Genomic DNA, 10,319 nt, shown 5'->3' with positions numbered 1-10,319 from the left:
ACATTAGATCACTGGCCAATGATTTCTGAAAGTGATGCTGATTCTGACCCTTTGGTGATTTTTCAAGGAACCATCTAGAAATAAAACATAACACTGAGATTTTTACTGTAGTAAAATTTTTGAAGCAAATCAAAACACAAGAAATATAACATGCAGATAGATGCAATAACTCTCTGCATTGCTATATTTAGTTTTTTTTTTCAATTTTTGAAGGAGTTTAGTTCACCGCCAAAATAATATGAAATTCTAGAGTCCCATTAGTTATTAAGAATCAATAAGGTGGGAAATTGTCAATTCGTAAACTAATTTTGGACTTCTAAGAGGAAAAAACTAAACTAATTATTTTAAAGTACCACAAGCTTCTCTTACATTCCTTAATATAATTATGCCACAACCAATGTAGATGATGCTGCCCAAAATGCAACTTTAAAATAAGACTAAACAAAAAAGTCTAAGCTCCAAGGAAAATATTTATGAACAGTCTAGAAGAGGAATAATGGTAATTTATAAGGTAGATTAGGAAATAAGATTCGAAGAAATATAATGTTCAAACTATATGTTATGATTAGAGTGTCCCCGAAGCTTATAAGAGAAAAAAATCACCTGTTAGGAATTGAAAGATGTGGCAATTATCTCAGTTGTAGTTAAGAGTACAGGTAATTCATTTTAAGTAGCACATCACTGTATTTCCATCCCTGAAATATCACAGAAAAGCAATTTCATTAGGATGGAAAACACTAAATTGAAAAAAAATGGTTGATTTGGCTTTCTTTTTCATCATTTCATGGACCAAATTAAAAAGACTGTACAAATGATTGCCCCTATTGTAAAGAAATGTATTGGCGAGGAAAAGTGAGTCTTCCCAAAATCAGATTAGAAGCAAACTCTAAAATTGATGGATATTTTTCTTAATTCTTTTTAATTTAAGAATGAAGAGTCTATATTGCTCATATTAAAAAAGAGAGAGAGACATAGAGAACTCAGGAATCTCAAGTGAACTGCTGTGGTAGTGCAGGGAGACATTATTAGGAGGTTTAATAGAATCAGGGTGGGTCATTGAAAATGTAATACCTAGCTCTCTTTTCTGTTTTTTTTTCTTTTTTTGGTAAGAGGCATCATGAGTAGCAGTCTCTCAGGATACTCTCTTGAGGTGGTGCAAGAAATCCGGCAAGGAACCAGCACAAGTGTGGGGGATTTTGGAGACAGTGGGGCTGCAGATCAACTTGAAGAGCTATGACCCTCAGAAGGAAAACGTTTCTGGGGCACCCTCAGGCTTAAATCCACTACCCACCCGAAGTTCTCTGTATGTTTTCTGGAGGACCAAAAGCATTGTGACGAGGCCAAGGCTGTGGCTATTCCCCACATGAACATCGAGGTGCTGAAGAAATTCAGCAAGAATAAAAATCAAAGAAGTATGATACATTTTTGGCTTCAGAGTCTCTGATCAAGCAGATCCCATGAATCCTGGGCCCAAGACTGAATAAGGCAGGCAAGTTCTCTTCCATGCTGACCCACAATGAGAACATGATGACCAAAGTCGATGAAGTGAAATCCAGATCAAGTTCCAGATGAAAAGGTGCTGCATCTGGCAGTGACTGTTGGCCATGCTAAGATGACAGATGATGCACCTGTGTACATTGTCCACTTAGCTGTCAATATCCTGGTGTCATTGTTCAAAAAGAATTAGCAGAATATCTGGGCTTTATACATTAAGAGCACCTTGGACAAGCCTTAGCACCTGTAATAAGGCACACTTAATAAACTGTATTGCTACCATGAAAAAAAAATCACGGGAGTGATATCAGAAACATGGTGGAGTGAGAGACTTCCTGGAATCTCTCCCCTTAAAATGACAATAAGCTGAATGTCTACAACTTGACAAAAACACCCAAATTGCACATCACCACGTCTGAGCTTGGGATCTGCACATAAGAGCTAACACAGGTCAGAACCCTGGGAGTTGGGCAGTAGACTAGGAGAAACAAAGAAGCTGCCTCCCCCAGCCGGACCCCCATAAAGGAGGAGGGTGAGGGGAGAAGGTGTGGCAGGTTCCCTGAACAATCCTGCCTGGGAGAGCTGTGAGCTCCACTCAGCCAGTGGCAGTACCCAGGGATCAGGCCAGAAATCAGAGTAGTGGGGATGGCAGAGAAGCCAGGGTGACAGAGGAAAAACAGTTGATTATTACTAGCCCAAGCTGCAAAACAGGAGGCCGAGCCACAGCACCCGTCTCCCAACCCAGAGAGTTCCTCCCTCCATATTCTCCAAGACTGAATACCACAGAGTCTCAGGGGAACATGAGCAAATGCTACCAAAACTGTTGCTATTGACAGGGACTGAGACTGAGGTTAGCGAGCATGATTAAACATCTATAAGAAAAAAGGCATTATTAAGACTTTATATAAAACAGGGATCCAAGAGGCTTAGATGCCACTTACTGGAAACCAAAAGAAAATTGCCTTCTTTGCAATAGGCTAAAGGGAGACCTTTACAAAATAAATCTTTCTGGAAAAAAAGAAGAAGAATACACTTCCATTAATGCCCAGGTGGAGAAATAGTCCATTAAACACCATGAACAACCAAGGTGACAAGGCATCTCAGAAAGAAAGAGGAAAATCTACAGAAAATAAACTGACAGACATAGAAATATGCGTCTTAAATGTCAGAGAATTCAGGATGGTACTTCTGGAAAAAACTCAATGAGATCCAAAATTCACATCAACAATTTAAGGAATTGAAAAAACAACTAGATGAGCAGAATGAGTTCTTTAGCAAGGAGATTGACACCTTCAAAAAGAACCAGATGGAACTTCTGGAGATAAAGAACAATTGCAAGAGATGAAAAATGAAATAGCTTGGAAAATGAAATGCAAACATGGAAAATAAAGTCAATTAAATGGAGGAGAGGATCAGTAATATCGAAAACAGAAATAGAAATGAATCAGAAGAAAGAAGAGAGAAACCAAATAATGAAAAGTAATGAAAAAGAAATAAAAGAACTAGCTGATACCATCAGAAGAGGAAACATAAGAATAATGGCCATTCTCGAAGAGGAAGAAAAAGAGCAGGAATTAGAAAGCATTCTCAGACAAATAGTTAGCAAGAAATTCCCTAATCTATGAAATGAGCTGGAGCTTGGAATTCAAGAAGTCAACAGAACACTCAACTATCTCAACCCAAAAAGGCCTTATCCAAGACAAATTCTATTAAAATTATCAAAAATTAACAACAAAGACAATTCTCAGGGAAGCCAGGGAAAAGAAGATGGTAACCTAAAAAGGAAAACCCATTAGATTATCATTGGACTTCTCAGCACAAACCTTACTGGCCAGAAAGGAGTGGGATCCAATATTCAAATTATTAAATGAAAGGTACTACCAGCCGAAAATAATGTATCCAGCTAAGCTCTTCTTTAGACATGAAGGAGAAATAAAAACATTTCCAGACATACAAAATAGAGGGAATTCTCAAATACAAAGCCTACATTACAGGAAATACTGAAAGGGATCAGCTCAACCAAACCAAAATTTTTTTAAAAGCACATAATTAGGAGTAAGGTGACTCACAAGCTGATAGAAACAAGGAGTGCTACCCTTACTAAGAACTGGGTATTATAAGCTTAAACAGTAAGAAGAGATTTGCTATTGCAAGATAGAAATGAACGTTCAGCATATATAGGAACAAATTGAGATACCAATGACTGAAAAGGGGAGGATTCAAAGATCTAAATTCACAAAAGGAAATGGAGATAAGGCACACGCAGAAGAAAATGGACGACTATATATATAACTATCATCTACATATTCATAATGGTAAACACAGGCTAAAGATTCAGAACTGAAGTATATAACATAAACCAGGAGGACTAGAGGGAAAACCCTTAAACCCAAACAAAAACAAAAACAAACAAACAAACAAACAAAAACAGACACAAAAAGACTAGGAAGCAATGGAAACACTGAGCTACCAGAAAGAAAAACATAGAATGGCTGTAAGAAAATCTCATACTTCAATAATCACCCTAAATATAAATGGGTTGGACTCACCAATAAAAAGGCACAGAGTTGCAGATTGGATCAAAAGACAAAACTCAACCATATGCTGCCTCCAGGAAACACATCTCAGCTCCAAAGACAAATATAGACTCAAAGTGAAAGGGTGGAAAATGATATTCCAAGCAAACACATTCAGGGAAAAGCGGTGGTAGTGGTACTAATATCATATGAAATAGACTTCAAAATAAAAAAGATAAAGAACGATACTGAGGGACACGTCATCGTGATAAAGGGAATCATGCACAAAGAGACAAAATACTTATTAAAATCTATACTCTCAGTCAGGGAGCCCTGAAATATATAAAGCAATTACTAACAGAACTAAAGGGAGAAACAGACCAAAACACTGTCTCAGTAGGGGACTGAAATACCTCACTTTCGGATATGGACAGATCATCCAAACAGAAAATCAATAAGGAAATAATATCAGACACATTAGACCAACTGGACATAATTGACATTTAGAGAGCCGTTCATCCCCAAACAGCTGCTTATCCATTCTTCTCTAGTGCACATGGAACATTCTCAAGGATTGACCACATACTGGGACACAAACATACCCTCAACAAATATAAGAGGGATGAAATCATGTGAATCATATTCTCTGATCATAATGCTTTGAAGCTGGAGATCAACTGTAAGAAGAAAGCTGGAAGAACTATAATACATGAGAGTAAACAACATGCTACTGAAGAATAACTGGGTCAGAGAAGAAATAAAAAGAAAGATCAAGAGATACATAGAAACAAATGATAATGATAGTACAACATATCAAAACTTTTGGGACACAGCAAAAGCAGTCATTAGAGGAACGTTCATATCATTATAGGCCTATCTCAAAAAGCAAGAATTATTCCAAATAGATGACCTAACATTTTATCTCCAAAAACTAGAAAGAAGAAGAACAAATGAAGCCTAAAGTCAGCAGAAGGAAATAAATCATCAAAATTAGAGCACAAATAAAAGAAATTGAAAGCAAAACTGTTTGTTTAACAAAAAAAAAAAATACAAAAAATAAATGCAACAAACAGCTGGTTCTTTGAGAATGTTAATAAAATTGACAAACCTCTGGCTAGACTCACTTAAGAAAATAGACAAAGAATACAAATAAACAAAATCACTGATGTAAGAGGAGAAATTACGACACACACCGCAGAAATACAAAGAATCATAGAAGAATACTATGAAAAAGTATATAACACCAAATTTAATAACTTAGAAGAAATAGACCAGTACTTAGAAAGATACAACCTTTCGAGACTGAGTCAAGAAGAACTGGAAAATCTAAATAGACAGATCAGCAATATGGAACTTGAAACAGTCATCAAAAACCTACCAAAAAGCAAAATTCCAGGACCAGATGGCTTCACCAGTGAATTCTACCAATTGTTCAAGGAACAATTAAAATCTATTCTCCTCAAACTCTTCCAAAATTTCGAAGAGGAAGCAATACTTCCTAATTCATTTTATGAGGACAGTATTACCAGGATACCACAACCTGGTAAAGACAACACACACAAAAAGAAAACCACAGACCAATATCTCTCATTAACACAGATGCAAAAATCCTAAATAAGATACTAATGAACTGAATACAGCAACAATTTGAAATGATTACATACCATGATCAAGTGGGCTTCATCCCAGGGGCACCGGCTTGGTTCAACATATGCAAATCGATTAATGTGATACACCACATAAACAAATTAAGAAGTAAGTATCATATGATCATATCAATAGATGCAGAAAAAGCCTTTGACAAGACACAGCACACATTTATCATCAAAACACTTAACAAAATTGGTATAGAAGGAAAGTACCTTAACATAATACAGGCCATATATGACATACCCTCAGCCAACATTATACTTAATGGTGAAAAACTAAAAATCTTCCAAGATCAGGAACAAGACAAGGCGGTCCACTATCACCACCTTATTCAATATAACATTGGAGGTCCTAGTGAGTGTAATCAGGCAAGAGAAATATATAAAACAACCATATAGATAATGAAGAAATCAAACTGTCTTTATTTGCAGATGACATGATTCTCTATATAGAAAACCCTAAAGACTCCACAAAAGCACTACTAGAAACAATAAGCAAATAGAGTAAAGTTTCTGGGTACAAAATCAACGTTCAAAAATCCATAGCGTTCCTATACTCTAATAATGAAGTGTCAGAAAAAGAAGTTGAAAAAATAATTCTTTTTACAATTGCAACAAAAAGCATATGTACTAGGAATAAATCTAACAAAACATGTGAAGGACCTATAAATGAAAACTATAAGACCCTATTAAAAGATACAAGAAATGGGAAAATATTCCATGTTTTTGCATTGGAAGAATCAACATAGTTAAAATGACCATATTACCTAAAGCATTATACATATTTAATGCAATTCCCATCAAAATCCCAGTGGCATTTTTTTAAAGAAATAGAACAAAATATCACCATATTCGTATAGAAGCACAAAAGACCTCAAATTGCCAAAGCCATCCTGAGAAAAAAGAATGAGGCTGGAGGCATCACTCTGTCCGACTTAAAATTATATTACTAAGCAACGGCAATCAAAACGGCATGATATTGGTAGCAAAACAGACACATGGACAAGTGGAACAGAATCGAGAGTCTAGAAGTAATCCAATATTTACATGGGCAAATAATTTTGACAAAAAAGCCAAAAACATACAGTGGAGAAAGGAAAGCCTCTTCAATAAATGGTGCTGGGAAAACTGGAAAGCCACCCGCAAAACAATGAAACTAGACTATTGTCTATCATCACACACCAAAATTAACTCAAAATGGATCAAGGACCTAAATATAAGACCTGAAACAATAAAATGCATAGAAGAAAACATAGGAACTAAACTCAAGGACCTTGGACTTAAAGAGGATTTTATGAATTTGACCTCGAAGCAAGGGAAGTAAAAGCAAAAATAAATGAATGGGACTACATCAAACTAAAAAGCTTCTGCATAGCAAAAGAAATTGTCAACTAGGTAAGGAGACAGCCATCCAAATGGGAGAATATATTTGAAAGCAACGCCTCTGATAAGGGACTAATATCCAAAATATATAAAGAACTCATAAGACACAATAACAACAATAAAATAAAAACAATCCAATCAAAAAATTGGAAGAGGACTTGAACAAACTTTTCTCCCTATGAGACACACAAATGGCCAACAAACATATGAAAACATGTTCAACATCACCAGCTATTTGGGAAATGCAAATCAAAACCACAATGTGATACCATCTCACACCTGTTAGAATGGCTATAATCAATAGGACAAGTAATAACAAATGTTGGAGAGGATGCAGAGAAAAAGGAACCCTCATACACTGCTGGTGGGACTGCAAATTGGTGCAGCCACTATGGAAAATAGTATGAAAGTTCCTCAAAAAACTAAGAATTGATGTACCATATGATCCAGTAATCCCTCTACTGGGTATTTACTCCAAAGACTTGAAAATCCTTTTCCGAAAAGGTATTTGCACATCGATGTTCATAGCAGCACTATTCACAGTGGTCAGGACATGGAAGCAACCGAAGTGTCCTATGATACATAATAGGCTAAAGAAGCTGTGGTACAGATATACAATGGAATATTACTCAGCCATAAGAAGATATGAAATGCTGCCATTTGTGACAAACTGGATGGACCTCAAGATAATCATGCTAAGCGAAATAAGCCAGATGGAAAAAGTTGAAAAATCACATGATATCACTTATATGTGAGATAGAAACCTAAAAGCAACAATGGAACAGGACAAACAGAGATTCATGGATATCAACTATATACTAGTGATTACCAGCGGGTAAGGGGTGGGGAGGAGGGGAGATATAGATGGTGTAAAGGGGTCAAATATGGGAGGTAGAGGGAGGATGAAATGGGTAAAAGAGATCAAATATATGGTAGCTGAAGGAAATTGGACTTTGGGTTGGAAACACACAATAGAACATGCAGATGTTAAATTATAATGTACACCTGAAAATTATATAATTGTATTAACCAATATTACCCCAATAAACTTAATTTTAAAAAAATTATGGTTCATATATACAATGGCATATTACTCAGCTATTAAAACAATGCGAAATTCTACCATTTACAATGACATGGATGGACTGAGAATTTATTATGCTGAGTGAGATAAGTCAGACAGAAAAAAGATAAATACCGTATGATTTCACCTATATGCAGAAACAAAGGAACTAGAAGAACAAACACATCAAAAACAGACTCACAAATATAGAGGAAAATCTGATGACAGCCAGAGGGAAGGGGATTTGTGGGGCTGCGAAAATGAGATGAAGTGTTAATGAAGTACAAATTAGTAGTTGATAGATGGTCACAAGGATGGGGAGCAAGGCATAGGGAATGCAGTTAGCATTAATATATTGCCTGGGTGTAGAGCCAGAGGAAAGAACAATTAGAGGGATTGTTTTGTAAACTATATAAATGTCTAAATAATGTGCTGTATACTTGAAACTAATAAAATAAAATTTAAAAAAGAATTATCTATTTAATTTTTATGACCATAAGATTTTAATTTTTTATTTTACTTTTATTTTTATTTTGTTTTTTTTAAATTTTTTAATTATTTTATTTTAGTTTCAGACCTACACTACAATGGTTAGACACATATAATTTATGAAATGATACATTGATTACTCTAGCACCCATCTGGCATAACACACAACCATACAATAATTACAATAGTATATTCTCTATGCTATACTCTAAATCGCCATGACTGTTTTGTAACTATTAATTTGTACTTTTTCATCCCTTCACCTTTCTCATCTAGCCCCCTAATCCCCCTCCCATCTAAGAATTAAAATTTGTTCTCTGTATCGGTGAGTCTGTTTTCTTTTTTTATTTTATTTTTTTCTGGCTTTATTGAAATATAATAGACAATTAATTGCTCGAATAATTCAATGAGTTTTTTTTCAATTATAGTTGGCATAAAATAATACATTAGTTTCAGTTGCACAGCATAGTGATTAGAGATCTATATAACTCACAAAGTGATCACCACACTAAATCTAGTACCCCTCTCCCCCTTACATATTTATTACATTATTAACTATTTTCCTTATGCTATACTCTACATCTCCACGTCTATTTTGTAACTATTCATTTGTACTTCTTAAACCCTTTGCCCTTTTTCACTGTCTCCCCAATCCCCCTCCCATCTAGCAGCCTTCAAAATACTATCTATGAATTTATTTCCGCTTTTGTTGTTGTTTATTTTGTTTTTTAGATTCCACATATACATGAAATCATGTGATATTTGCCTTTATCTGACTAACTTCATTCAGCACAATACCCTCTATGTCCATTAAGGCAACATCTTTTTCCATCCCTCTCTTTTAGATTGTGTGTGTCTTTTTATCTGAAGTGAGCCTCTTGTAGGCAGCATATGTAGGGGCCTTGTTTTCTTATCCATTCAGCCTCTCTATCTTTTGGTTGGAGCACTTAATTCTTTTCCATTCGAGGTACTTATTGATAGGAATGAAGTTGTTACCATCCTTTATTTCTGTTTTTGATACATGCTTTTGTTTTGTTTTTGTTTTAGGCGAGGCAATCCTTGGTTGACCGCACAGATTGCAAGGATCTTGTCAGCTTACAATCCCTTATTATTTTTTTATTTTTATTTTTTACGCCTACAGGACCCAGTCTTCCTAGGTGGTCTCCCATCCAAGTATTAACCAGGCCTGACCCTGCTTAGCTTCCAAGATCAGACGGGATCAGTCTTGTTCAGGGTAGCATGGCCGCAGACTGATACATGATTTTTTTCTTCTTAAAGAAGTCCCTTCAACATTTCCTGTACTGGCTTGGTGATAATAAATTCCTTTAACTAATTTTTATCTGGGAAGCTCTTTACCTGTCTTTCAACTCTAAATGATAGCTTTGGTGGATAAAGTATTCTTGGTTATAGATCCTGGGTTTTCATCACGTCAAATATTTTGTGCCGAACCCTTCTGTACTGAATGGTTTCTTTTGAGAAATCAGCCGCCAGTCTCATGAGTGCTCCCTTGTAGGTAACTAATTGCTTTTCTCTTGCTGCTTTTTAAGATTCTCTTTGTATTTAATGTTTGGCATTTTAATTATGATGTGTCTTGGTGTGGGCCTCTTTGGGTTCCTTTCTTAGGACTCTCCGAGCTTCCTGGGATTATATGTCTATTTCCTTCACCTGGTTATGGAAGCTTTTCATATATATTTCTTCAAATATATATTCAACTTCCTGTTCTCC

At 35.7% G+C, this 10,319-nt stretch overlaps 2 pseudogenes; one reads left to right on the top strand and one right to left on the bottom strand.

Moving 5' to 3' along the window:
- The first annotated feature begins 1,117 nt into the window (after positions 1-1,117).
- LOC105305912 lies at positions 1,118-1,735 on the top strand (annotated as a pseudogene).
- A 7,991-nt stretch (positions 1,736-9,726) lies between these two features.
- Positions 9,727-9,845, bottom strand: LOC111731863 (annotated as a pseudogene).
- Between the last annotated feature and the right edge of the window lie 474 nt (positions 9,846-10,319).

Source organism: Pteropus vampyrus, unplaced genomic scaffold, assembly GCF_000151845.1.
Source record: "Pteropus vampyrus isolate Shadow unplaced genomic scaffold, Pvam_2.0 Scaffold404, whole genome shotgun sequence".
Lineage (NCBI taxonomy): Eukaryota > Metazoa > Chordata > Mammalia > Chiroptera > Pteropodidae > Pteropus > Pteropus vampyrus.
This window is presented reverse-complemented; position numbering and strand designations above follow the sequence as displayed.